This window comes from Arachis ipaensis, chromosome B5 (genome assembly GCF_059453495.1).
Source record: "Arachis ipaensis isolate K30076 ecotype BB chromosome B5, ASM5945349v1, whole genome shotgun sequence".
Classification (NCBI taxonomy): Eukaryota; Viridiplantae; Streptophyta; class Magnoliopsida; order Fabales; family Fabaceae; genus Arachis; species Arachis ipaensis.
Genome location: NC_142440.1, coordinates 54682376 through 54696861, shown reverse-complemented (window position 1 = coordinate 54696861; position 14486 = coordinate 54682376). Strand labels below are relative to the sequence as shown.

Below are 14486 nucleotides of genomic sequence, written 5' to 3'. Positions count from 1 at the left end.
ATTGGACATATAGATTAAAGCAAAGTAAAGAACATCAGAATAAAAAGAAATAAAACACACAGAAATGAAATTATGGTTTGAACAAAACCGTACAATTAAGCTCAAGACTCATGGGCTGTGTGTTCTCTAACTCAAGCATCATATATCATTTATATATTGTATGCAGGTTTAGTTAAAAATTCCCATTATTCTCATAAAAAATTATTTAGGGTAGCTTTTAAAATTTTAATGTTCCTCCTTGATGAAATGTTGTCAGCTTAACTACGTCATGTAATGCTATATATAAGGTTTGTGGATTTAAATCTGATATGTTCAATTTCCTAGCTTACTTCCTTTTTATATTTTTCAATTTAAACTATACTATCTTATGCTAAAAAGGGTAAACTATACTAATTAATCCACTAATAAATCAGAATTGCAAACTAAACTAAATAACTAAAATAAACTAAATGGCTAAAATGTGAACTAAAGATGCAAAATGCAGAAAATAGAGTAAAAATACATAAGAGCAATGTATAAGTACTCAGAAAATAACAGTAAAAAGAAAAATACAGAAAAATATCCAAAATAAAAGAAAAAAGATGTAGTGGTTCACCAAAATAAATGCCAGAGATGGCGACCTCCCCACACTTAAAAGGAAGCATCGTCCCCGATGTTCAATCAAGCCAGGTGTGAAGGAGTGTCATCACTGGGAGGGATGGTAGCTGGAGTCTCAGTGGTGGTGGTGGGCTGAGGGTCTGGCTGCTGTGGAGGAGGTGCTGACTGGATCGGGATCTCAAGATCTGATGCCATAATCGAGCCTCATCGTTTAAGTATGCTCTCTTGATCCTTCTAGGCATGGTAGTGTCCTGACCCATCTCCCAAGGAACAGTCGGGTCGAGAGCTATCCGTGCCTTCACGGCATCCCAATCAAACTGCATCTGACGCATGTCCTCCTCAGCCATTGAATAACCATCAGGCTGATCGGACTTGGCTGGGAACCGGAGAATGTCCTCTAAGGCCTCCTCAGTGACCAGAATTTGTTTTGCTCTCAGGTTCACTGCATCTAGGGTAGTGAGATAGTAGTTGCAGTAGAATTCCCATACCCAAGATGAATTGACCTCTGTCAATGTTCTTTCCAGAAAGAACCAGCCCGTTTGCTTGATTTGCTCAGTGGTATACTACTGGAGTGCTTCTGGAATCTTCAGAGTTCGCTCCAGGTATAGATTTCTGGAGTTTGCAAAAGCTGGGTACTTCAGCTTACAGTACCGGTTTGCAAATTTTATAGGATCATTCGCAGGGAGCAGCTGGTCAGCTTTTTCCTGCTGTGTGAAGTTCTTCTCTCGCCATGAAGAATCATGCATTAGAGCAATAATGGACAGGGAGGAATCTCCTCTCTTGCGCTTGCCAGTAGCCTTGCCTTTTCCTTTCCTTTGTGAGGCAGACATCTTGAAAAATAGAAAATCAGGATATGGATAAAAATAGGAAAGCAATTAGGCAATTAAACAAATGAAACTCAAAGCGGCAAGGGAGAAATAGAATAAGGAAAATGAGTAAGTGAAATGTGATTGAATTTATGTTAAATGGAAAAATAAACAATATGCCATGGTTAGAAAGTTAGAGGAAAGTGAAAATAAACAGAAAAGAGATCAAAAGGGTTAGTATGGTTAGAATTTGAAAAAGAAATTAGTAAATTAAAATTAGTGAGTTAGTAAAGTGCAGGTTAAAGTAAGTGGCATAGAAAAATTCCATATAACAAGGATTCACAGGTAAGAATAGAAGTACTCATAATCAAACAAAGAAAACAGGGTGACGCTGATTCGAATAGAAATAAAGAAAGCAAAAATTGGAATCAGTGAATCACAAATGCAGTTTATGAACCTGGAAATCAAAGAGGATAAGAAAGTCTGCCATAGTATTCATGAAATGGTTTGGGTAAAGCAGAGTAAAACAGAGTTCATAAATGCCAAACCAAAACATGAATGAAAACAATTTACAAAAAATTTGGGCAGCATTCCGGCTAAAATTGGACTGTCCCGGAAAATAAACAGCAATCATAGCAGTTCATATGAATTAAAAACTTGCTGCAGTTACCAGTAATGAATAGAAACAGGAAAATTTAGAGTAACAAGCAGCAATTGCAAGAAATCACAGCATATGAATGAGGTCACAAGAACAGCAGAATTGCAGTTATGATAAAATATAAGCAGGAACAGTGCAAGTAAACAGATCTAGATCCACTAACCACAGCCTAAGCTACCTAACAACCTAAAAATCCACTACAGCATGCATATCTATCTATCCTAATGATGAACAGAAACAGAAAAAATTACAGAAAAATGACGAACGGATAAAAGGGGGTTGCGTTTTGCGGAACATGGTAGGCGGGAGGGGTGGAACGGGGAAGAAGGTGGCTGCGGCGGTGTCCGACACGGTGGCGGGGCACGGCATCGCGGTGGCGGCTGAGGGGGGGCAGTGGCGGAGAGAGGGTTTAGGGTTAGTAATAGAAGAAGGAGGGGGTTTGCGGGTGGGTGGCGGAGAGAGGGGGGAGGGGGCGCGGCTGGATGGCCGGCGGTGGTGGGCGGTGGTCGCGGAGGGCAGTGGTGGAGAGGAGAGGAGAGAGAAAGAAGGGAGAAGAAGGGAGGGGAGGGGGTTGCGGCGGCGGTGTCTGAACGGCGGCGGCGTCTGGGTGGTGGCGCGGTGGCGGCTGGATGGTGCTGGAGGAAGAAGGAGCAAGAAGGAGCAGAGAGGGAGAAGAGGGTTGGGGGTGGGGGGCTGCGCGACTGATAGGGTTCGCGTGGCTGGGGGGGTTATATTTTCAAATCCACGCGGCCGCATGGGGCACGCGGTCGCGTGGTTTGGGTGAAAATGGGAGTGACGCGATCACGTGGGGCACGCGATCGCATGAGAAGGGGGAAAGAGGGGTGACGCGATCGCGTCGGTCGCGCGATCGCGTCGCTGGAATTTGTGCTAAACGCACGACTCCAGTGCCGTTTTAGCGCAACTCTCTGTCTCCTTTTGGGGTGATGTGCAATCCATGCGACGTGATCGCGTCGCTCACGCGGTCGCGTGGGATTGGTATTGTGCAAGTGACGCGATCAGATGTGGCATGCGATCGCGTGGGCCAATTTGTGCGAAACGCACATGGGCCGCACGATTCCAGGCTAACTTACTGTTCATTGGATCCTTACGCTGATATATATATCACGCGGCCGCGTGGGTCACGCGGTCGTGCGGGTGGTATTTTTCGCAATATGACGCGATCGCATGGGCCATGCGGTCGCGTCGTGCACCCCTAAATTTTTTTTTTATATGCATGAAAAATGCAGAATGCATTGATTAACATGAATGCTATGCATGATTCAGGGTTTAATAAATTGAAATGAAAAAGGAAAAATGAAAGCAATTAACAAGAAATGAATTGAAAAAGAAGCGACCATACCATGGTGGGTTGTCTCCCACCTAGCACTTTTAGTTAAAGTCCATAAGTTGGACATTGGAGGAGTATCCTGTTATGGCAGCTTATGTTTAAATTCGTCTAAAAATCTCCACCAGTGCTTGGAATGCCAATAGCCTCCGAGGTCCCAAACTAAGCATGCAAAGCTTCTGAGCAGCTCCAAACAGATTTTCAGGCTCCCGGGACTACGAATGTCAGGATAGAGTCCAGGATTCCAAGCCTTGCTTTTAAATCCGCCTCCATCTTGATCTGCATATTTCCATTCGGGCGGGTTAAAAAGTAAAATCTCACCTTGGTGACCAAACGTTTTCCGTGATCCATGTAATTGAGCATGATACCAATCCGTGTACTTCGAGGTGAAGCGTGGAACCTTATTGAACCTTGTGCACCAGCTCTGAGTACGAGCCATTTCCCTCTTACTCTTAAAGCCGCAGAGAGCTCTAAGCTGGCCATCTGTTTCAAGCAAACCATATTCAAGTGAATAAGTAAAGTTACAAGTTAAGGATTGTACCCACTTGAAGCTTGTATTAGGTGGTAATGGCCTTGGGATAGGTGTTTTTGGTGGTTCTGCAAGTTCCATTTCTTTGTGCTCTTCTGTGAACTCCTCCACTTCTTTGTAAAGATCTTCAATTGTATCTGTGTCCTGGTCAAAGTCTTCTGTGTCTTCCTCATCACTTGAGTCATAGATTGGAGGTTGAGAGAAATCTACCTCTGCATCATTGATGACAAGTCATCTTAGCCTAGTTTCACTAGCATTTTTCTTTTGTTTTCAATTGAATTATGCACTTTCTTGAGCCAAAAGCAAGCCAATTGGGTAGATTTTCATGTTTCCTTTGATTTAATCAACCATGTATGAATTCATGCTATTTCATGAGGTTTTATGCTATAATTGTCACATATTATGAAAGAATGAATATCTCATGATTTTGAGCATAGCTTTGATGTGTTTGGTTGATTGATGATAGGTGAAGAAAGCTTGGAGAAAGGTTGATTCAAGAAGGAATGGCTAGGAGGAATGACTTGAGTCTTGAATTAATTATGAACCAGGAAGCAAAAGCTAGTGCAAAAGTTAGCCCCTAACTTTTTGGCTAACTTTTGGGCAAAAGTTGGAGCAAAAGTTAGCCCCTAACTTTTTGGCTAACTTTTGGCATGAAAAACACTCCCTGGATGCACCAAAAGTTTGCGCCAACGTTAGCCCCTAACTTTTTGGCTAACGTTGGCGCTTGAAAAACTCCCTGGGCTAGCAAAATTTTGCGCCAACGTTAGCCCCTAACTTTCTGGCTAACGTTGGCGCCATGAATAACTAAGGGGAGGCCAACGTTGGAGCAAAAGTTAGACCCCTAACTTTTGCCCCAACGTTGGTATCAGCAAAACAAGGGTGCTGATGTGAAAAGTTGGAGCAAAAGTTAGACCCTAACTTTTACTCCAACTTTTACTCAAGCTTTCATGATTCCAACACGGTTCAATTCGGTTCTTCTCCAAACTCCAAGAGCAATCAACCAAGGCCTCTCTCAACCCAATTCCACCAAGAGCAAAGGCCCAATTGAAGGCTTGAAGACCATTTGAAGAAAGTGTATAAATAGATGAGAATTTAAGTTTTAAAGGGAGCTTCCCTTTGATTTTTCAGAGAGCTTTCTTTTCTGGTTTGATTGAGAGCTCACTTTTATTTTTCTTAGCATTGTTGTTTTAATTCAAGAGAATTTGGGAGGAGAATTGATCTCTCTTCTTCCTTGTGCTTGCCCAGCACTCTTTACTTTTCTTGTCTTGGATTTTGGGTGGAGAATTGAAGAAATTCTGTTTCAATCTCACCTTGGGATCTTGTTTAATTTTCTGCTTAATTGAATTTCAGTTTCGATTCATTGTTCTTCATCTACTTTCTTTGCAATTTACAATCTCCTTTGCAATTGTTCTTGTTGGATCTAGGAAGGCATTGAGATCAAGACTTGGTTTTCTAGTCTCTTGGGTCCTGAGATCTGAATTCTCAATTTACATCCTCTGTTTACTGTTTTCATGCTCATTTTACTTTTCTGTTTTAAGATCCGGTTTGATTCAAGACATCCTTTACTTCTCTGTTTGTTGCAATTTACTTTTCCTCGTTTAATTCCTGCAAATCCAACTCCCAATTCCCTTTACAATTCAAGCCATTTACATTTCTTGCACTTTAAGATTCTACAATTTACATTTCTTGCATTCTAAGTTTCTGCCATTTAATTTCTTGCTCTTTAAGATTCAGCACTTTAAATTCCAGTCCTCTTTAATTTCATCCAATTCATCCATTTCCTTTACTTTCTATGCAATTTAAATTCTGTAAATCACAAATCTCTCAACCAATTCTTGATTCGCTTGACTAAATCAACCACTAAACTAAAATTGCTCAATCCTTCAATCCCTGTGGGATCGACCTCACTCCCATTAGTTATTATTACTTGATGCGACCCGGTGCACTTGCCGGTTAGTTATGGGTATTTTGGAAATTCGTTTTTCCACGAAAATATCCCATCAAGTTTTTGGCGCCGTTGCCGGGGATTGATTAGAGTGACAATGACTAAGTGAGGTGGTGATCTAGATCTAGCATTTTTATTTTCTGTTTCTCTAATTTTCAATTAACCCACTAACTGTTTGAATTTTTGCCTGAGATGACTGAAACTTCGCTTTAGCAACAAAGTGAAGTTTTCCGGGAAATTTCTGGCTCTTTGCAATGCTCTTGCTTACACAAGAGAAGCAATTTCTGCCACTAATCTCCCAAGTCCTTCAACTGTTTGATACTTTGTGCCAGCTAACCTTCTGAATCACATTCTGAGCTTGAAAATATTCAATAATCACTTGAATTGTTTGTGACTGTGCAGATCATGGAGGGGAACTCAACAAATTCTAGCCATCATGAGAGTAATATCCCCACCTTGGATGATAATGTAACCCATAGTTCGAAGCAACTATCCATAGCCATGAATGATGTTGCCCAATGGTTTGAAGCTTTTCCACAAGGAAGCATTATCGGATGGGAAGAACTGATGAGTGGACTCCTAATCAAGTTGAACCCATCACAGAGAGTTGTTAAGCCAGAGGCAGAAGTGCATCCTTTCACACAAGAGAAATAAATTGAAGGTGCTCGTGCAGTCATAAGCCAAAACAAGCAGATGCATCAGCAGACTCTACAACAACTAGACATGATGGCTAGAAAAATCACTGAGTTGAGACATGCTGTAGTACATACATACAACCTGACTCAAAGCTCATATGGGTGTAATCAAGCTGAACACAGTTTTGGGGCCATTAACCATGAGCAACAAAGTTATGAGCAACTACAGTCTCCAAGCAATCACTCTAGCATGCTCCAACACAGGCCTCAGAATGATGTGTACAATCCACCTTGGAGAACTCATTCTAATGGGAGGGGGGTTGAGAACCAAAACCAAAGACCAAGGGACTTCAACAGCAACAATCCCAGCTTCAAAAATCAACTTAAAACACACCCCCACAACAACAATCACACGCACTTCCAACCCCGTCCTACCTCACCATTCGCCCAAAATGACCTTCATCGACCACCACAATTGACACAGCCACAACCACTCCCAACCTTTCAAAGAATCTATATTCTAGAAATGCTGATGGAGAGGTCCATAAAAATTCAAAAAATGATGGCAATAGAGCAGGAAGAAATAAAGAAACATCAAGAGATGATAAGCAAGAACCAAGAGGCTTCACTCAGAAGACTTGAAAGGCAGATAGAACAACTGGTTCAAAATCTTGCTGAATTGGGAGAGAAGAAGGGGACTCTAAACCCAAAGAGCCATGAAAAGGATGCTGGATTAAAAGAGAAGGGAGTCATGGAGGAAAGTAAGAAGGCTATGGAAAGAGAAACAGAAAGAAGGAAGCCCATAGCAAGAGAAGGAAACCTAAGGCAACAGAAGCCTCAACTTCCATGATCAGAGGATGAAGGATGTCAAGCTAGTGACAATAAAAGAGCGCTTGTTGGGAGGCAACCCAACCTGAGGTAGTTTTCTGTTCATGACTATTTTAATAAAAAGGTTAATTAGTTTTATCTATAATGCAAGAAGCTAAGTTTGGTGTTGCACACCAAAACAATCTAAAGGAGAATGCAGGATTCTAAGTTTGGTGTTCCACCAAAATCCCATCATAAAATACATTCTCACTTTCTGCATAATGCTGGCTTCAAGCATGTTGGATGAACTAGTTAACTACTCTGCTGTTTCCTAGTTTTCAGTTTTATTGCTTTTGAAAAAGAAAAAAAAAAGAAAAAGAGTTTCACACATGGTTAATCTGATACATGAGAACCATTGGCAAGGTACCAAGTTTGGTATTCCCACACCAAAGTAAGTACAAAGGCCCACAAATAAATCATGCATGCTAACCATTTCTCAAGTGCTTGGGGAACAAGCAACTTTCAATATCATTGCAGAGCATTATACAAGCTTTTGGAAGGATTAAGCATCATCAACCAAAGAAATGAAAGAGGAATGTGGGGATCAGTGATGATGATGATGAGGAGTAAAGCAAGCGAACTCCAAAAGGTTGTATTGTTAAGTGATTATCTTACATCAAACACTGCTATGATTGAGAGTGGTTTTGTTTCCCTGATTATCTGTCTGCATAGCATAGTTTTTCTGTAATTCAATAAGCAAGATGCTTGATTATTCACAACATTTTTCTCTTCAAAACTTGTTTGTACTCAATGATTCAAGAATTGCATCACATGAAAGTTCTTTGAAAAGAAGGATTGAGGAATTAAACAATTTTGAGGCAAGCAAAAGATTAGGAGAAGTGGTGGTTCTAGTTGTATGAATGTGTATTGAGGTTGCATGCTTGTGAAAACTTGCATGGGAGCTTATAGGCAGGACATGAAGTTTAAAGAAGTATTGTGGAGATTCTCAAAAATCCATTGATCCAAGAAGCAGCAAACAAAACAAAAGAAAGAAAAGAAAATACAAAGACAAAAAGAACATGGCCCAAGGCTCTGAGCATCAATTACTAGGCAGAAAAGAAAGAAGAAACAATGACTCAAAGAGTTGTTAGCCTAGTAAAATGCTTGTGGTTGAGTTGTGTCAAAGAAAGAGGCTTGAGCAAGTAAATCCTTAGGGGTGCTTCAACACCTAATACCTTAAAACCAACTGGTTTAGGAGTATTGATTGAAAGCTTATCTAAAGAGCCGCTTTGAGACATGACACTTAGAGTCAAGGCCAAAGCAAAGAAACTATAAGCTGCTTCAAGGTGACTACATATAAAGAGATCTCCATGATACCATTTGGATGAAAATCCTAAGACCTAAGACTCCCAATATGTGAGGACTAGTGAGCACTTAAGCCCTTGCATGAGCATATGATTTAGAGTTCAACCCATTGACACTTGATCACTTCACTCACAGGACCTGACAAGTTGTTCTTCAATCCATCTTAAATGAAAGAACCATTGAGCATAATTCATTTCTTGCTTGGGGACAAGCAAGCTTTAAGTTTGGTGTTGTGATGACAAGTCATCTTAGCCTAGTTTCACTAGCATTTTTCTTTTGTTTTCAATTGAATTATGTACATTCTTGAGCCAAAAGCAAGCCAATTGGGTAGATTTTCATGTTTCCTTTGATTTAATCAACCATGTATGAATTCATGCTATTTCATGAGGTTTTATGCTATAATTGTCACATATTATGAAAGAATGAATATCTCATGATTTTGAGCATAGCTTTGATGTGTTTGGTTGATTGATGATAGGTGAAGAAAGCTTGGAGAAAGGTTGATGCAAGAAGGAATGGCTAGGAGGAATGACTTGAGTCTTGAATTAATTATGAACCAGGAAGCAAAAGCTGGAGCAAAAGTTAGCCCCTAACTTTTTGGCTAACTTTTGGGCAAAAGTTGGAGCAAAAGTTAGCCCCTAACTTTTTGGCTAACTTTTGGCATGAAAAACACTCCCTGGATGCACCAAAAGTTTGCGCCAACGTTAGCCCCTAACTTTTTGGCTAACGTTGGCGCTTGAAAAACTCCCTGGGCTAGCAAAAGTTTGCACCAACGTTAGCCCCTAACTTTCTGGCTAACGTTGGCGCCATGAATAACTAAGGGGAGGCCAACGTTGGAGCAAAAGTTAGACCCCTAACTTTTGCCCCAACGTTGGTATCAGCAAAACAAGGGTGCTGATGTGAAAAGTTGGAGCAAAAGTTAGACCCTAACTTTTACTCCAACTTTTACTCAAGCTTTCATGATTCCAACTCGGTTCAATTCGGTTCTTCTCCAAACTCCAAGAGCAATCAACCAAGGCCTCTCTCAACCCAATTCCACCAAGAGCAAAGGCCCAATTGAAGGCTTGAAGACCATTTGAAGAAAGTCTATAAATAGATGAGAATTTATGTTTTAAAGGGAGCTTCCCTTTGAGTTTTCAGAGAGCTTTCTTTTCTGGTTTGATTGAGAGCTCACTTTTATTTTTCTTAGCATTGTTGTTTTAATTCAAGAGAATTTGGGAGGAGAATTGATCTCTCTTCTTCCTTGTTCTTGCCCAGCACTCTTTACTTTTCTTGTCTTGGATTTTGGGTGGAGAATTGAAGAAATTCTGTTTCAATCTCACCTTGGGATCTTGTTTAATTTTCTGCTTAATTGAATTTTAGTTTCGGTTCATTGTTCTTCATCTACTTTCTTTGCAATTTACAATCTCCTTTGCAATTGTTCTAGTTGGATCTAGGAAGGTATTGAGATCTAGACTTGGTTTTCTAGTCTCTTGGGTCCTGAGATCTGAATTCTCAATTTACATCCTCTGTTTACTGTTTTCATGCTCATTTTACTTTTCTGTTTTAAGATCCGGTTTGATTCAAGACATCCTTTACTTCTCTGTTTGTTGCAATTTACTTTTCCTCGTTTAATTCCTGCAAATCCAACTCCCAATTTCCTTTACAATTCAAGCCATTTACATTTCTTGCACTTTAAGATTCTGCAATTTACATTTCTTGCATTCTAAGTTTCTGCCATTTAATTTCTTGCTCTTTAAGATTCAGCACTTTAAATTCCAGTCCTCTTTAATTTCATGCAATTCATCCATTTCCTTTACTTTCTATGCAATTTAAATTCTGCAAATCACAAATCTCTCAACCAATTCTTGATTCGCTTGACTAAATCAACCACTAAACTAAAATTGCTCAATCCTTCAATCCCTGTGGGATCGACCTCACTCCCGTGAGTTATTATTACTTGATGCGACCCGGTGCACTTGCCGGTTAGTTATGGGTATTTTGGAAATTCATTTTTCCACGAAAATATCCCATCAATCATCTTCATATTCACTTGGGGAAGATTCTTCGATCTTAGAGAATTCACTTGCGGATTCAAGTTCATCACTAAGAGAGTTAGACTTGTGACTATCATTATCGAGGGAATTTGTTTCTTGGATTATTCCGTCTGATTCTTCATAAACGACTTGCCTTGGAGAAATATCCTCCTTAGCATCAACTGTAGTCTCCTTGACGGCATTTTCCTCAATTCTGGATTCCCATGGAGGTTCAGCATCTCCTAGATCCTCAACCAACTCTTCTTCTTGAACAAAGACAGCTTCTTCTAATTGTTCTAGTACAAATTCATTCTCTGTCTTGTCCACTGGAGTTTCTGGTAGCTCCTCCATGCTACGCTTTTCATTGGGCTGTCCACATGGAGCTGTGGCTGATCCTTGTGTATTTGAGCGCCTAGAAGCCCATTGAATTATCGCTTGCTCCAGTTGTTGAATGGTTGTTTGAAATTTAATTACTATTTCCTTTAGGTGATCCTCTGCTTCTCGGGTTGCTGGACTTGGACATAATACAAAGGAAAGTGGTAGTGATTAGGAACGATCGGATTGGTATTGGGGTAAGGAAGGATCATATGGTGGCGAATGGTGAAGAGAAGCTTGTGAGTGTGATGGTTCGAGGTTATGTTGAAAGGGTGGTTTACATGCATGGGGTGGGGCTTGTTGGTAGTTACAAGGTTATCCACCATGTCTTTCAGCTGGGTATGCACTGTAGAATGGTCTTTGTCCAGGATATCTCGGAGGGTGTTGCTGCCAAAAGGGTTGATTAGATCCTCTTGGTTTCATCCATCCTTGATTGGTCTGACCTTGGTACACATTCCTGCTGTAACTTCTATTTCCTTTAACAATATTAGAACCATACTCAAAGCAAGAGGGGTGAGAGTTCATAGTAGCAAATAAAGATAAAAAGGAAAAATAAAAATAAATAAACAAGCAAAATAAAAATATTTACAATAACCAATAATAAGGCACACGTTAGCAGTTCCCCGGCAACGGCGCCATTTTGACGTTAGGATTTTTACCAGTAAAGAGATTCACAGAAATAGTTGCGTTATTGATATAGTCTCTAAACCGACAAAAATCCCTTCGTACAAACTTTTTGGGTGTCACAAGTAACAAACCCCTTTAGAAATTGTTAACCGAGTATTCAAACCTCGGGTCGTCTTCTCAAGGAACTACGAGGAAGTATGTTCTTATTATTGGCTATAAAGGTTGTAATCGGGGTTTAGAAGATGAGAAGCAAGTAATTTAAATGACAAGTAAAGTAAATGGCAATTAAAATAAATAAATATTGTAAAGCAGGCTTTTGGCAAGGTAAGAGAAGTTGGAGGTCCAACGTAGTTATCTCTCTCAACTATAATGAAAGTTGAATCTAAACTCCACTTGATCAACCTTTACTAGGGCAAAGGAAAGTCAGGGGACTAATTAAATTGTCCTTTGAATCCTATTTATTTCCTAAGAAAATGTTGGGATTACTTATGTTCAGCTCAATTAGCAAGATAACAATTATCAGTTATGTTGAGTTTAATAACTGTTGAGTTACTGAATTCTTAACCAGGACCAAAAGGGAAAGAAGTAAAATTGCTGGAATAATAAAAATGTCCTTAGATGGGAAGCAATGGTAACTTAAATCAAAGAGAACAATCATAAACTGAAATTACCTCAATTATCATTAATTCAAATAACAGTCTGTAACATGGAAGAAATTCATAAATTCACTGATCAATTCAAGTGCTGGAATAAATAAAAGTAAAAGGAAGCTAAAACAAAGAAACGTAAAACCTGGATTGAGAGTCACTCTTAAAACAAGAAGAAATCCTAAATCCTAAGAGAGAGAGAGGAGAAGATCTCCCTCTCAACTAAATCTAAATCATTGAAAAATAAAATATATGCGAGCTCTCTTTGAATGGATGCGTTCCCGCACTTTATAACCTCTGGTCTATGCTGTCTGTACTTGGATCTGGGCCAAAAAGGGCTTCAGAAATTGCTATGAGCATTTTCTGCAATTTCTGGTGCGTGGCCTCTGTCACGCGTCCGCGTGGGTCACGCGGTCGCGTCATTCGGAGCTTTTCCTTACCACGCGGTCACGTCAGTCATGCGACCGCGTCATGTGCGTTCTGCTTAAGGCGCGCGGTCGCGTCAGTTATGCGGCCGCGTCGCTGTTGATTCGTGCTTGGCACGCGATCGCTTCGTCCATGCGGTTGCGTGGATACCAGTTTTCTTAAAGCTCTGTTTTGCCTTCTCCTTCCTATTTTGTATGTTTCCTTTTCCATCCTTTAAGTCATTCTGCCTTAGAAAATCTGAAACTACTCAACACACTAATCACGGCATCGAATGGAAATAAAGGTAATTAAAATAATTAATTTTTAAAGCTTAGGAAACATGTTTTTCACAATATGACATAATAAGGAAGGGAAAGTAAAACCATGCAGTTAATATGAATAAGTAGGTGGAGGATTGAATAAATCACTCAAATTAAGCACAAAAGAACTCATGGAATATGGGTTTATCAGGTTCTCTTCTGTATTTCTTGGGAGAGTACTAGGAGGGAGTTCAGTAACTTTCTTACTCAGCTGACCCACTTGTGCCTCCAAATTTCTAATAGAGGACCTTGTTTTAGTCATGAAACTTTGAGTAGTCTTAGTTATATTAGAGATTATGGTTGCCAAGTCAGATTGGCTCTGCTTAGAATTCTGTGTCTGTTGCTGAGAAGATGATGGAAAAGGCTTGCTATTGCTAAACCTATTTCTTCTACCATTACTGTTGTTGAAGCCTTGTTGAGGCTCTGTTGGTCCTTCCATGAGAGCTTTGGATGATTTCTCCATGAAGGATTATAGGTGTTTCCATAGGATTCTCCGATGTAATTCACCTCTTCCATTGTTGGGTTCTCAGGATCATAAGCTTCTTCTTCAGATGAAGCTTCTTTGGTACTGCCTGTTGCTGCTTGCATTCCAGACAAACTCTGAGAAATCATATTGACTTGCTGAGTCAATATTTTGTTCTGAGCCAATATGGCATTCAGAGTATCAATCTCAAGAACTCTTTTCTTCTGATTTGTCCCATTATTCACAGGATTCCTTTTAGAAGTGTACATGAATTGGTTATTTGCAAACATTTCAATGAGTTCCTAAGCTTCTGCAGGCTTCTTCTTCAGATGAAGAGATCCTCTAACAGAGCTGTCCAATGACATCTTGGACAGTTCAGACAAACCATCATAGAAGATACCTATGATGCTCCATTCTGAAAGCATGTCAGAAGGACATCTTCTGATCAATTGCTTGTATCTTTCCCAGGCTTCATAGAGGGATTCACCTTCCTTCTGTCTGAAGGTCTGGACTTCCACTCTAAGCTTACTCAATTTTTGAGGTGGAAAGAATTTGGCCAGAAAAGCACTGACCAGCTTTTCCCAAGAGTTCAGGCTTTCCTTAGGTTGTGAATCCAACCATATTCTAGCTCTGTCTCTTACAGCAAAGGGAAAAAGCATAAACCTATAGACCTCGGGATCAATCCCATTGGTCTTGACAGTGTCACAGATTTACAAGAATTCAGCTAAAACCTGATGAGGATCTTCCATTGAAAGTCCATGAAACTTGCAGTTCTGCTGCATTAGAGAAAATAATTGAGGCTTAAGCTCAAAGTTGTTTGCTCCAATTGTAGAAAGTGAGATGCTTTTTCCATAGAAGTTAGAAGAGGGTGCAATAAAGTCACCAAGCATCTTCTTTGCATTGTTGGCATTGTTGTTATTTTCGGCTGCCATGGCTTCTTCTTGTTT

General features: G+C 40.1%; 1 non-coding gene across 1 annotated transcript; it reads left to right on the top strand.

Annotated features, from left to right (window-relative positions):
* Positions 1 to 13958: 13958 nt before the first annotated feature.
* LOC148564227 (small nucleolar RNA R71) lies at positions 13959 to 14066 on the top strand. The gene has a single exon (XR_015884511.1). It is a non-coding gene; the product is annotated as a small nucleolar RNA R71 (small nucleolar RNA).
* The last annotated feature ends 420 nt before the right edge of the window (positions 14067 to 14486 follow it).